The sequence below is a fragment of the Anolis sagrei genome, chromosome 1, assembly GCF_037176765.1.
Source record: "Anolis sagrei isolate rAnoSag1 chromosome 1, rAnoSag1.mat, whole genome shotgun sequence".
Taxonomy (NCBI): Eukaryota; Metazoa; Chordata; class Lepidosauria; order Squamata; family Dactyloidae; genus Anolis; species Anolis sagrei.
Window position 1 is genome coordinate 212,102,333 of NC_090021.1, and position 15,587 is coordinate 212,117,919.

At 41.3% G+C, this 15,587-nt stretch overlaps 1 long non-coding RNA gene across 1 annotated transcript in view; it reads right to left on the reverse strand.

Moving 5' to 3' along the window:
* Nucleotides 1-15,587, reverse strand: part of LOC137097770 (uncharacterized) — a 166,543-nt gene that overhangs the window by 47,254 nt on the left and 103,702 nt on the right. Inside the window, exon 2 of the long non-coding RNA XR_010910426.1 lies at nt 92-206. This is a non-coding gene — a long non-coding RNA (uncharacterized lncRNA). The remainder of the gene's footprint in view (nt 1-91; nt 207-15,587) is intronic.

A 15,587-nucleotide genomic window follows, 5' to 3' on the forward strand; every position in this document is an offset into this window, starting at 1 on the left:
AATGGGACCTGTCAGAAAGGCAATTTCTAATACACACAATGGATCACTTGAAAGGGAAGGTGCATTGCATGTCCACTTAGTTTTTTCTCACCTCCATTTCTTCAATATAGATGTTCTCAGTTTTCACTTCATCCAAGAAGCAATAAGAACTCTTCATTCATTGAAATGGTCCATATTTGCAAAGCCAAGCCAAGTCATTTTGCAGCCTGAAATGATGGTGAAGATATACAAACTGATAAGACAATCAGGTAAATCTTTATTCAACACTGGCTAGTGGCTAGCTGCTGCACCCTAATATTTGCCCTCACACGTGATTTTCTTCACTCTGTCTAATGGTAGGGCCAGCTCTGTATACTTGGAATGCCACAGTGTCAACCTAGGATGCATGAAACTTCAGAGTTACTCAGCTAATTCTCCCATATCCTTGCTGGTAATGCTGTTGACCTTCCTGGTCAGCTTAGTTAGACAACACTAGAAGTTGTTATGCTACTTGTCATCAGTGGAAGTTCTTAGTTGTATGGCTTTTGTTTAATAATCAACTGTCTTATAAGAAAATGAAAAAATGTAAACTTTTTATCCTGAATAAGAAAAAAGATAGAATCATAGACTTGGAAGAAACTGCATGGGTCATGTAGTCCAACCCCCTGCCATGTACATTAAAAGTAATCCTAACAGATGCTCATCCAGCCTCTGTTTAAAAGCCTCCAAGGAGGAAGCTTCCACCACACTCCGAGGAACTTCTTGTATGGACAAGAAGTTCTTCCTAATGTTCAGGTGGAATCTCCTTTCCTGTAATTTGAATGGATTGCTTTGAGTCCTAGTTTCCAGGGCTGCAGAAAACAAGCCTGCTTCCTCTTCCTTATGACATCCTTTCACATATTTATACATGGTGATCATGTGTGCTCTCAACCTTCACTTCTGAGGGCTAAACAGACCCAGTTCCACAATCATTTTAGTTGCCCTCCTCTGGATACCTTCCTGCTTGTCTTTTAAATTGTTTTGCCTAGAATTAGACACAGTATTTCAGGTAAGGTCTGACCAAAGCAGGAGAGACACCGTGAGTTCCCTTGATCTAGACTATACTCCTTCTGATTCAGCCCAAATTCCCATTGGCTTTTTTAAAATGCAGCATCACACTGTTGGCTCATGTTCAACTTGTTGTCGACAAAGACTACAGGATCTTTTTCACATGTACTGTTGTTTAGTTACACATCACCATTTTGGATCTTTTCATTTCATTTTTTCTGCCTACACATAGTTTCTTACTTTTGTCCTTGATGAAATTCATTTTGTTAGTTTTGGCTCAACTCTCTATTCTGATCCTAATTTGGTGTCACCTGCAAACTTGATAAGCATGACCTCTAAACCTTCATCTAAGTCATTAATAAAGATGTTGAACAGTACTGGACCCAGAACCAAACCTTGCGGCACTCCACTAGTCACTTCTTGCCAGGATGACGAGAAATCATTGGTGAGCACTCTTTGGGTTTGGTTGCTTATTGGTTATTGGTTGTTGATGAGTTTGTGGTTTTATGATTTTTATATGTTTTTTCTTTCTTTATGGGTGTAATTTATTGTAATGAAATGTATTTTTGGTACTATATCTTATTTTTGTTTCACTGGGCCTGGTCCCCATGTAAGCTGCCCTGAGTCCCCTTGGGAAGATGGAGAAGGATATAAGAATAAAGTTATTATTATTATTATTATTATTATTATTATTATTATTATTGCTTAACCAATTACAGATCTACCTAACAGTGGCATTGCCTAGCCCACATTTGACTAGTTTGCTTGCAAGAAGGTCATGGGGGACCTTGTCAAAGGCCTTACTGAAATCAAGATATGCTTCCCTTACACAAGAGTATACATTGATTCACTGTGTGGAACATGTCCAAGAATTTCTACTGCACTACTATCTTTACCTGCCCTTTCTCCAAAGCAATTTCCTTCCTCTGAATTTGAATCTGACAAATGGAGAAAAAGTAGAAATTGACAGAGAGACTGAAGTTAACACTGTGTTTGCCCTGATGATTTGTGTACAAGCTTCAAGGTTTTTAAGGTAAGCTTTGTCTGTATGAGCTTTTCAAATGTTTACAACATCACTAATTAGTCCAACTGAACAAGAATTGCATCCCAATACTAATGATGGTAATGGAGAAAATCAAAAATTAATTGCTGAACCTGCAGCTATAATTTATTAGGAAGGGCAGATGTTGCTGAACTCAAATTCTGAATCTAAGGTCTCAGAAAGAATGACATGTGAGAGTCTTTTACTAAGAATCAGCAAAATGTCACACTGTCACAATCTATCATATGTTAGGTTTGTCTGCAATTATTTCAGAGTCTGCAAACACAGATTAGCATGCCCTCATCAATATAACATACTTTAATAATATCAGAAGATTTCATAGAAGATATCATTCTTGTCAGCTAGCACAGGGAGCAGAGCTAGATTAACCATAACACTGAGTAAACCATAGGGGTTCCGGCTATTATGTTTGAGCAAAATGTTACAGTGTGGAATGCTTCTCTTCAGCATTGCTTTATGATATTATAAAAACTGGGTTTGTATATTTCGGTCTTTAACATTGTAGATGACATGATTGTAAAAACCATTAAATTCAAAAACAGTTTGCCACACCATAAGTGTAATCCCCCCCCCCCCTATTTATGTAGGGAGATATCCAGCACAATTTTTAATTGCAGTCAAATATGAAGACTCAAAAAGGAGTCCCAGATAGCTTTTCAATGTACAAAGCCTATATATTAGAATATAATAGGTAACAATATAATATGCCTTATATTGTAATATGTAACTTAGCCTGTATCTGCACTGCTATATAATGCAGTATGAATTTGTACTACATGGTCAGTATAAACCCATATAATGAAGTTCAATGTAGTTAAACTGCATTATATGGATCTATATGGCAGTGTAGATCCGGTTCGGATTGTTATTACACATACTTAATAACTTCCCCCAACCAAAAAACCCCCTTATATGGATAATACACAGTTTTACCACGGTTTCCAAAGAATCTTCCTATCTCTTTTTAGTTCTTTTTGCAGAACAACAAGAAGTTATTGAGAAAGCAGAGGAGAAATGTGGGCACTTAGACATGCTGTTAAACATCTTTCAGGATTCTAATGAATTTAATAAGCTCCCAAGATGCTTCTCACAAAAAGCAGTGAAAGCCACAGAAAATATTAAAGTAATTTTGTTTTCTCTAGCGATAAAGTGTAATCTATGTGACTTGTAAGATACATCATCAATATTACTAACAGTGAAACTCACAGGAGGAAACAATTATTCACTTTGATGCTTTGAAACATCTCTTGATCCAATTCAGTGGCATGCTTTTTGCTGCACATGGGGGGTGGATGTTTAAGTCAAACACTATATGAATTACGATTTGCTAAATATATGCTTTCTATGCCAAAAGCTTTAGCAGCACAGAAAGAGATAGTATGAATGTGTTTTCACTTTACTCTGCCACCTAATCATATGAAATGAGTCACTGATGTGACTTAACTACAGAGAAAGCTGAAGAAAATATGTAGAAAAATTCATGAAAGCAGAGGTGTTAAACTTGTGGCCCTTCAGACGTTTGGGCATCTGAGAAGAAAAAGGCCACAGTGGGGTGAATGTGTCACTCTGCACACAGCTCTTTCTCAGTGACACTTTCCCCATCACATGGGGAAAGTGTCGCCCTTCTGGAGAAACCCCATGCTGGCTCCATTGGAAGACTCCCATGTTGAGAGGGAAGCAATGTACCATGCTTTCCCTCCAGTAGGGTTGGGTAGTGTTGTGGTTTGTAAAGAATCTGATGCTTCAGAAGGTGAGGAAGGGGACTTTGTGGGGTCTCTGGAGGGGGTTGGGGGGAAGGTGGAAGTAGCATGGAGAGATATGTTAGTGAATATCCTGGTAGTTCTCAGGATGGTAGTTCTCAGGATTCCCCCTCGATGGACTGTCACCTTGTCGTGGTGAGGGGGCTTGCGCGTTCCGATGAACCTGTAGGCACAACAACTGGAGTCGTGCACTCCCAGGAGTGGCTGCAGGGGAGGTTCCAGACCAAGCACAGTCCGAAGACCCAAAGACCTCAACGGCGGAGCAGGCGAAGGATAACATGGCACATGTTACAACGGCTGCGAAGGCGGAAGAAGGCTGCAACAGACTGAGAAGCCACGGTCATTGTGTTAAACTACATCACCAGTGGAACCTCACTCTGTGAAGTCTGTGTGTTGATCAGTTGTGCACTGACCTCCACACATTAAAAAAACCCACGCACATGCGTCTTCCAAAGAAAATAAAAACAAACCAACCAAAGCCCCATGGCGATCAGCGAGTGGCGACGGGGGCAGGACTGTGAAATCTGGAAGCCCCTAGTCACAGACTGGCACATGGGCGGTGGGTACGGACTCAGTCGTTCTACCTCAAGGTCCGAGGCAGTTGAGTAGTTCGGCAGCTGTATCCGCGACTGAGCAGCCCTTTTGAGGACCCACTCTGCTCACCCCACACGGGGAGGGGGCTAGAAAAGGTGCCCTAAACATAGTCTGCCTCACTTATCCCTGACTGGACTGCCGCATCCAGTGGGGTCACCACCCTGCGGCCAAAAAAGAAAAATGAACTTCGGTACGTGGAACGTACGGACTCTGATGGACAACAGCGGCAGTGAACGCCCCGAACGCAGAACTGCCATCATTGCAAGGGAGCTGGGACGCTTCAACATCGACATAGCAGCCCTTCAGGAGACCCGGAGAGCAGGAGAGGGACAGCTGAAGGAAGAAAAAGGAGGCTACACCTTCTTCTGGAAGGGACTGCCTGAAAAAGACCAAAGAATGCACGGAGTTGGCTTCGCCATCAGAAATGATCTGATGAAACATCTGCCCGAAGCACCCACTGGCATCAACGAACGACTCTCAACCCTCCGAATCAATCTTGCCAAAAACCAATGGGCAACCATCATAAGTGCCTATGCACCAACACTAGATGCTGACGAAGACATCAAGGAGAAATTCTACTATCAGCTGGACACCGTCCTATCGGGGATACCTAAGGAGGACAAAATCATCCTCCTGGGGGACTTCAATGCAAGAGTTGGGCGAGACTTCGACCTGTGGCCAGGGACCATAGGAAAAGACGGGGTTGGAAACAGCAACTCAAATGGCATCCTGCTTCTCACCAAATGTGCGGAGCACAACCTTGTCATCACCAACACGCTCTTCCGCCAGAAAAACAAGTTCAAGACATCATGGAAGCACCCCCGGTCAAAGCATTGGCACCTCTTAGACTATGTAATCACACGCGCCAGAGACCGCCGTGACGTGCTCCTCACAAGAGCCATGACAGGTGCTGACGACTGCTGGACTGACCACAGCCTAATTTGATCCTCGATGGCTATCAAGATCGCTCCCAAGCGCAGACTCCAAGGAAGGAAGACAAGGCGCAAAATGAACAGCCAAGCCCTTCAGGAGCCCTCCAGACGAGCCCATCTCCAAACAGCACTCAAGAACCATCTACCCACAGTACACCCCAAAAATGTTGAGGAACATTGGAACAAACTGAAGATCTCCATCATCCAAGCCTGCGAAGAAACTATTGGATACCAAGCCAAGAAACATCAAGACTGGTTTGATGAAAATGACATCGAGATCCAACAGCTAATTGACAAGAAAAGGAAAGCCTTCCAAGCATGGCAGAGAGACATCAACTGTGCTGCTAAGAAAAAGATCTATGCCAGTGCAAAAGCTGAGGTCCAAAGAAGGACAAGAGAGCTCAAGAACATCTGGTGGACAAAGAAGGCCGAAGAAATCCAACACCTGGCAGATACCCATAATGCTCAGGGATTTTTCAAAGCCACAAAGGTCATCTACGGACCAAGAAACCATGGCATACTGCCTCTACGCTCATCAGATGGAACCAAACTCCTGAAGGACCAAAACTCAATTGCACTACGTTGGAAAGAACACTACCAAAGCCTCCTGAACCGCAGCTCCAATGTGGCCGAAGAGGTCCTCTCACAAATCCCACAACAACAAACCAGGGATGAGCTTGCAGCACTGCCCAGTTTGGAAGAAGTCAGCAATGCCATCAGCCAACAGAAGAATAACAAAGCCAGTGGACCAGATGGGATCCCTGCTGAAATCTTTAAAGAGGAAGGACCTGAGCTGACACACCAACTCCACCAGCTCATAGAAAAAGTGTGGGTGACCGAGAAAATCCCAGCAGACTTCAAGGACGCCACCATCATCACCCTCTTCAAAAAAAGGGAAAGAACAGACTGCGGAAACTATCGAGGTATCTCCCTTCTAACCTCTGCTGGGAAAATCCTCGCAAGAATCCTTGCAAACCGCCTTCTGCCCCTCTCAGAAGACACCCTCCCAGCCACCCTTCCGGTGGAGGCAAGCATGGAGGCTGCAGCAGCTTGCTGAAGCTCCTGAAGCTCAGAGCTGTAAACCTCTCCCACAGGGTCGGGGACCAATATTTCCCCCCAACGACGATGGACAAGGTCGTGTTGGCACTTCTTTCAAGGTACACAAGCGGCAAGGGACCTTGGTAGGAACCCTGCTAGCAGCAACAACCTTGAAGATAAGATAAGACCCGGGACGAGGACGCCGACCTAATAGGAACGGCATGCGGCCTACTGCCTCCATAAACTATTTAATTACTTAACTGCAAAAAGAAAGAAGAATGCAAGAGAGATAAGGGAAACAGAGGAAAAAAGGAAGAAGAAGAATTTATTGAAATAAGTTACCCATAGAAGCTGCAGAGAAGAGTAAATAAAAAATAAGCCAAAGCAGTCGGAGGAGCCACAAAAAGCAAGGAAAGGCTGGAAAGAGTCGAAAAGGCTGAGGAAGGAAGGGAAGGCTGGAACAAAGCCAAAAAGCTGAAAAGCTGAAAAAGAAATAAAGGGAAACGAAGCTAGAAGGACAAAAGGTGGCAAAAAACACAGCACAGCAAGACGAAGATCACTAAAGAGAGAGGAAAGAGAACTGAGGAAGGCCAAACTACTACACCACTACTACGGAGAGCAGTAGAAGGGAATAACAAACACCGGATTGGAAGCAACCTTGGCATGGGGGGAATGAGAAGAAAACTGCAAAGTTGGAGCTTGTGAAGCTTAATGGAGGCGGTAGGCTGCTGACACTCCTCTCCGCTAATTTACTAACTTACACACTACCAAGCTACTGGGAGAGTAGAGTGAGGAGAGTGAAGCTGGAAGCTAACCCTGACGAAGGAAAAAAAAAAAAGAGAAGAAAACAGCAAAGGTAATCAACCCAGCTCAATAAATAGGTTTAAAATTAATACCTAAACATATTAAGATTGAATTTGTTTAATATATGTAACTGTATTTAATGGTACTTATATTTAATTAAACTCTCAATATATTAAATTAAGTTATATTGAGTAAGGTAAATCTTTATAGGTTATATGTCATATCTCATATGTAGGATACTCCCAAAAAGACCTGTGTAATGAATGGCTGTATGTAATCGTGACAATATATAGTAGGAGCTAGCGCAATTGAATAACTGGAATAGCACTTTAAAGCACTTTAAAGCGTACTAGCACCTGATAAAATTGATGATGATTGTAATCATTGTGAATAGACCATTGTAAAAGTAGATGTAGGGCTCTACACTTGGTTGTAAAGAAAGAAGAAAGAAGAGAAGCAGGAATAACCAGAAGAATATACTAGACAAAGAAATAGGACGGGAAGGCGAATTAGAAGTGTTGGAAACCAGGCATAGCCGGATAAGAGGAACGCAAACTTGGTGAAGGCTGGAAGGAATAACTAAATTAAACAAATAAATAAGGAAGTTAGAACTGACAGCAAACTCGATTGGGAATATACTAACTACTGAGGACCCGCAATATAAAAGGGAAAAAGATGGAACAAATGCTAGCAACAAAAGGCAATAAATTGCCACAAGGAAGAAGACACTCCCTACAGGGAGAAAAACTACAGAAAATGATAGGGGAAAAAGTTGAGAAAGCCCAAGAAGAGTCATCCACTGCGGGCATAATGGCAGAGCTAATTAAAATCCAAGAGGCACAAGGAAAATTACAAGAGACACAAGAAAAAATACAAGCATCCCAAAAGAAGATGGAATCCAAATTGGAGAAGATGATAAAAGATGAAATGGGGAAACTAGGAGAGGAAATTAAAGAAGAAATACAGGCTGTCAAAACAGAGATGAATACGATGCAAAAAGAAATCAATGACATAAAAAAGGAGAATGTGGCACAGAAGAAAACTGTGGAAAAAACAAATAAAAGAGTGGACAAATTGGAAGAGCTAACCGAAAAAATAAATAAAATGCAAGAAAGAACAGATAGAAACGAAACAGAGTATCAAATCAGAATTAGGAACATTGAAGAAAATGAACAAGACAACCTAAGGAATACAGTAATTGAAATTACAGCAAAGATTCTAGATGTGTCGACTCAAGAGATGGACAAAAATATAGACAGAGTGTACAGAGTGCAAACGATGTATGCAAAAAAGAAAGGGACGGCAAGAGACATCGTGGCCCACCTAGCAAGAAAACATCTAAGGGACCAAATTATAAAAAATAATACCAGAGAACCTACAACTTACAAAGGCAAGAAAGTGATCATCTTAAAGGAAATATCAATCTCGGACTTGAGTAAAAGAAAACAATACTATTTTCTAACAGATGAATTAAAAAAGTTACATATAAAATTTAGATGGGAAAGGACAGAGGGCATAATGGCTACCTACAATGAAGAAAAACAATGGATAACATCGGTAGAAAAAGCCAAGATTTTTTACCAAAAAATTAAGGAAGACCAAGAGGACAAAAAAAAGAAAGCGGGAAGACAACCACCCAGGGAAGAAGAGAGAGAAGCGGATAGAGAAGATATGGAGATAACAAATACACTAGACCCAACCAAAAGGAATAAAGGTGAAAAAAGAGCCAGAGAAACCTCCCCAGAGGATTATGGCAAACAAGGAATGAAGGACATAGTAACTAAGGACTTATCAGATATAAAATTGGATGATGGCGTTTAAAATTATATCGAATAATGTTAACGGGCTGAACAGCCCGAATAAAAGGAAATTAATAAGCAATATGTTTAAGAGTTTAAAGTGCGACGTAGTAGCGATGCAGGAAACGCACATCATGCAAAAACACTCTGCACACCTGCAAAATAAATATCTAGGAAAGCTATTTTATTCATCAGCGCCCCAAAAAAAGAGAGGGGTGGCATTATATATTAAAGAAAATCTGGAACCCGAATTGGCTTTTAAGGATAGTGATGGGAGGATGGTAGGTGTGAAATGCAAAGTAAAGGGGTTAAATGTACTTATATGTAATATATATGCCCCCAACGGAGCTAAGTCCAACTATGTTAAAGCCCTAAAGAAAGAACTAACGGAACATAGGATGGAAAATATCATAATTCTAGGGGATTTTAACGGAGTATTGGATAACAAAATAGACAGATCCGGAAAGAGAACGAGAGGGGGGGACCCGAAAGGAGGGAACCTACCAGCAGCCTTTATACAGATACAAAAAGAGTTCCATCTCCAAGACATATGGCGAACATTGAACCCAGAAGCAAGGGATTACACTTTCTTTTCAAATAGACACGAGACATGGTCTCGTATCGACATGTGCTGGATGTCCAAATCTTTAGTTATAAAAACCAAGAAGATAACAATAATGCCTAGAACGCTCACGGACCACTGTCCACTGAAGCTCGAAATGGTAATTAGTCACAAAGAGAAAAGATGGAGATTAAATGACTGGCTAATACAATCAGAGGAGGACATAAAACATAATAAGAACATATTAAAGGAATATTTCGAGAACAATATGGGCAAAGGAACTAAGTTAGGAATAGTGTGGGATGCTAGCAAGGCGGTTATCCGGGGACATCTAATACAGCAAGGAGCCATCAAAAGCCAAAAAAGAAAAGAGGAACAGGAAAAATTGGTAGAGAAGCTAAAAGCTAAAGAAGACACACTAAAGAAAAGACCAGGAAATAAAAAACTTCAATTAGAAATAGAATTGTTAAGGAAGGAAGTGAACGAGGCACAGATAATTCAAATGGCCAGGAAATTGAAATATTTAAAGGCCCAATTTTTTGCTAAGGCCAATAAGCCGGGCAAATTCCTGGCAAGTAAGTTGGCGAAGAGAAGACAACAAAAGTTCATAACACAAATAATAGAAGAAGGTAAGATCTACACAAAAGAAAGAGAGATTGCAGATCAATTCAGAAAATACTACCAAACATTGTACAAAAAAGATGAAGTTACAAAAGAGGATATAATGAAGTATATTTTAGACCAAAAAGTTTCTAAAATATCAGATATAGAAAGGGAATCATTAAACAAACCAATAGAAGAGGATGAAATAGTAAGAGCAATAAAGAGGATGGCCAACAATAAGGCCCCGGGCCCGGATGGGCTGACAGCAATGTATTATAAAACTTTTAGAGAAGAACTAATTAACTGTTTGAAAGAAATAATGAATGGCATCCTGAGTGGGGAAGAAATGCCGGAGACCTGGCATGAAGGTTATATATCGCTAATACATAAAGAAAACACAGAGGCTACACAACTTAAAAACTACCGGCCCATCACCCTGCTAAATTGCGATTGTAAGTTATTTACAAGCATATTAGCTGAAAGATTTAAGCTACTACTAAATGGGAAAATCAGAGAAGACCAAAGAGGCTTCTTACCGGGCAGACTAATGAGAGACAATGTAAGGACAATACTTAATGTTATAGAGTACTATGAGAAAAACCGCCAAAAGGAAGTAGGATTGCTTTTTCTTGATGCAGAAAAAGCTTTCGATCAAACAAACTGGGACTTCCTATATCTAATGTTAAAGGAGTTGGATATTGGCTACTCTATATTAAGCGCAGTTAAGACAATTTATTCAAGACAGACAGCAAAAGTACTAGTAAATGGCCTGCGCACAGAAAATATTGAGATAGAAAGAGGGGTGCGACAAGGGTGCCCCCTGTCCCCTTTATTGTTTATCTTAGTGCTAGAAGTCCTGTTAGAAGATTTAAGAAATGACAAAGAACTAAAAGGTCTTAAAATTAGAACGGAAGAATACAAAACTTTAGCTTTCGCAGACGATGTGGTCTGTATTATGGAAAATCCAGTAGAATCCATTCAAATATGGATACTAAAAATCGAAAAATTTGGGAAACTTGCTGGGTTGAAGATAAATAGGAATAAAACAAAAATTATTACAAAAAATGTCAAGATAGAGAGAAAGGAGAAAATCTTTATGAACTCAGGAATAGAAGTGGCAAATAAAGTCAGATATTTGGGCATCATAATCTCATCCTCTAATATACATCTGTTTAGGGACAATTATGACAAGGTATGGAGTAGTATACAAAAGAAGTTTAAAAACTGGAAGTACCTAAATTTGTCCATACTTGGGAAGATTGCAGCCATCAAGATGAGCGTGTTGCCTCAGATGTTACACCTGTTCCAAATGATTCCAATTATCAAGACGAACTCATGCTTTCAAAAATGGAACAAAGATATTAGGAACTTCATATGGGATGGAAGAAAGGCAAGGATAAAATTTAAAAATCTTACGGACGCTAAAAACAGGGGAGGATGGGGACTACCAGATATACAGTTATACTTTGAAGCCTGCGCGTCATCGTGGGTTAAAATATGGGCCACTTTAGAGCAAAAGAAAATGTTGACATTAGAAGGCCACGATATAAGAAGAGGGTGGCACGCCTACCTTTGTTATGGGAAAGCGAAAATAGAATACAACTTTACCAATCACTATGTCAGAGCCGCCCTATTGAAAATCTGGAATAAATATAAAAATGTCATGTACCCTCAAATACCCATGTGGACATCGCCAGTTGAGGCTCATCACAAAAGAGAAATACCGAAAAACAGATGGCTCAATTACAGACAATTGCTGACAAAAATTAACAACGAATGGCACCTGAGATCAATGGAAGAACTGAAGGGAGAAGACAAAGAAATAAACTGGTTACAATATATGCAAATCAAACAGTGCTTCAAGGAAGATCTAAAGGTTGGGTTCAGTGAAAAAGAAAGCTGCTGGGATATAATCATGAAAAAAGACAAAAAATTGATTCGATTATTATATAAGAACTTGCTTGAATGGAACACTGAGAGGGAGGTGGTAAAAGAGAATATGGTCAAGTGGGCTAGGGACGTAGGTCACTCCATCTTATTAAGTGAATGGGAGCAAGCATGGAAAACCAAACTGAAGTACACCAAATCCATCAATATTGTTGAGAACTGGTTTAAGGTTTTCTATAGGTGGCATCTGACTCCGGTCCAACTAGCCAAGTTTAGCAAAAACCCTAATAACCGATGCTGGAGGTGCGGAAAAGAAGCTGGCACTTATTTTCATATGTATTGGAGCTGCAAAAAAATAAAAGCTTTCTGGAAAATGATACACGAACATACACAAATCATTATAAAAACGAAATTTGACATAAAACCCGAATACTACCTACTAAATATAATGGAAATCGGGCTAGGGAAAAATGAAGAAAAAATCTTTTTCTATTTATCATCGGCGGCTAGAATACTAATAGCGCAAAAATGGAAAAGTAAAGAGATTCCCTCCAAGGAAGAATGGATAAAGAAGATAATAGACTACAGGAACTGTGATAGCCTATCGTGCTTACTAGAGGAGCAGAATAAGAACAAACAAACAAATTGGAAATACCTTAAAGAATACTTAAAAGGAAAAATCAAACTGGACATATAAATTTCTATGGGGAAAGAAACAAGAATTACGAGAAGAAGGCAAAAGAATAAAGGAGACAAGCAACTACCCTCTGTGGACTGAACGGAAGTTGTATATACATGTGTGTATACCCCTACCCCAACAACCCCTCCCACTATCTTCTCATCCCCCTCCTTTCCCCACCCATACCCACCCACAATTCTGTCCTTCACAATCTGTCTAAATTCTGTGACTTTCTATCACAAAGTCGTTTCTTTCGTTGTAAAGAAAAAACTGTATAAAAAAAAAAAGAAAAAAAAAGAAGACACCCTCCCAGAATCCCAGAACGGCTTCCGCCCCTCCAGAGGAACCGTGGACATGATCTTCACTGCACGACAGCTCCAAGAAAAATGCAGGGAACAAAACCAACCTCTGTTCATGGCATTCATCGACCTTGCAAAGGCATTCGACACAGTGAATCGCAGCGCTCTCTGGACCATCCTCCAAAAAATCGGGTGCCCAAGCAAATTTGTGAACATCCTGCGGCTCCTGCATGACGACATGATGGCAACAGTCTTGGACAGCAGTGGCTCCCAAAGTGACCCATTTAAAGTGGAATCCGGTGTCAAACAGGGATGTGTTATTGCCCCAACTCTATTCTCCATCTTCATCGCTATGATACTTCACCTTGTTGATGGGAAGCTTCCCACCGGAGTGGAAATAATATATCGGACAGATGGCAAGCTATTCAACCTCAGCAGACTGAAAGCCAAAACCAAGGTTACAACAACATCTGTTATAGAACTCCAGTATGCTGATGACAATGTCGTCTGTGTGCATTCAGAAGAAGATCTACAAGCCACTCTAAACACCTTCGCAGAAGCATACGAGAAGCTCGGCCCGTCACTGAACATTGAAAAAACCAAGGTGCTTTTCCAGCAGGCACCAGCCAACCCCTCTCCAATGCCAGTGATACAGCTTAATGGTGTAACATTAGAAAATGTTGATCATTTCCGCTACCTTGGCAGCCACCTCTCCACCAAAGTCAACATCGACGCCGAAATACAACACCGCCTGAGCTCTGCAAGTGCAGCATTTTCCAGAATGAAGCAGAGAGTGTTTGAGGACCGGGACATCCGTAGGGAGACCAAGGTGCTTGTCTATAAAGCTATTGTCCTCTCAACCCTGCTCTATGCCTGTGAGACGTGGACTGTCTACAGACGTCACATGCAGCTCCTGGAACGTTTCCATCAGCGCTGCCTCCGTAAAATCCTGCAAATCTCCTGGGAAGACAAGCGGACAAACGTCAGTGTGCTGGAAGAAGCAAAGACCACCAGCATTGAAGTGATGGTCCTCCAACATCAACTCCGCTGGGCCGGCCACATTGTCCGGATGCCCGACCACTGTCTCCCAAAGCAGTTGCTCTACTCCGAACTTAAGAACGGAAAACGGAACGTTGGTGGACAGGAAAAGAGATTCAAAGATGGGCTCAAAGCCAACCTTAAAAACTCTGGCATAGACACTGAGAACTGGGAAGCCCTGGCCCTTAAGCGCTCCAGCTGGAGGACAGCTGTGACCAGCAGTGCTGCAGAATTTGAGGAGGCACGAGTGGAGGGTGAAAGAGTGAAACGTGCCAGGAGGAAAGCGCGTCAAGCCAACCCCGACCGGGACCGCCTTCCACCTGGAAACCAATGCCCTCACTGCGGAAGAAGATGCAGAGCAAGAATAGGGCTCCACAGCCACATACGGACCCACAAGGAAATCCATAATGGAAGACCATCTTACTCGTCCAACGAGGGATCGCCTAAGTAAGTAAGTAAGTAAGTTCTCAGGATGTTATAGAAAAAAAACACTTTAAAACAATGCAATAATTAAAATGAAGATCAATTTTAACAAATATACACTTATTAGTATTTCAATAGCAAGTGTGGGCCTGCTTTTGGCTGATAAGATAGGATTGTTATTGTTGTTGTGTGCTTTCAGTTCATTTCAGACTTAGGTTGACCCTGAGTGAGGGCCGGGTAAATGATCTTTGAGGACCATATCCGGCCCCCCGGGCCTTAGTTTGAGGACCCTTGCTCTAGAACATAGCCATACAGCCCGAAAAAACCTACAACAACCCTGAGGTGGAATAGGTAGTAAACCCATCAGCTTTTCAGCTGGAGTGGAATCATCGTAGAACACTTCCCAAGGTATGAGGAGGATGGAGAACTATCACCCTCCTCTAACAATCATATTTCACCACTTATAAGATATCCTTTGGGTATTTCATGTATCATTCATCAAAGTTTAGCAGCAACATTTAGCAGCAATAGCAAAACTCATTCTGGTTGTTGTTTCTGCTAAATGTAAGAGTCAATCTTGAAAGTCATTTCCAGGTCAGTGATTTCATTAATGGAGTTAAAAGATTTCAGGGTCTTAAGTATATCAAAAGTGCTGGATTAGACCCAAAACTAGTCTAACATTCTCAAAATGCCCCAAGATGTTTAGATGTTTGGGATTGTGCAGAAAGAATGCATGATATTTAGTTTAGTAGCACCCAAAGCCAATTATGTTGGTTCCCAAGGATGAAAATCCCACATGCTTTGGCAATAAAATTCATAATTGTCAGGTATGTTTAAAAGGCATTTTTAAAAACCTACACATGTTGACAAACTCTACAAGCTAGCTGGCATTGCCCCCCCCCCCCCATGTACAATGGGAAGTTGCTGCTAAATGTGAGAGAAATAAGGTTGAACACTGTGAAAGCCATCCACTACATGGCTACCAGCCTCCTCCCAGCAGACTCAAATCAAGGAAAATCTTTATGAGAACTACCACTCCTCTTGGCGTCCCCCCAGCAACAGCAAGGGTATCCCTCTGGG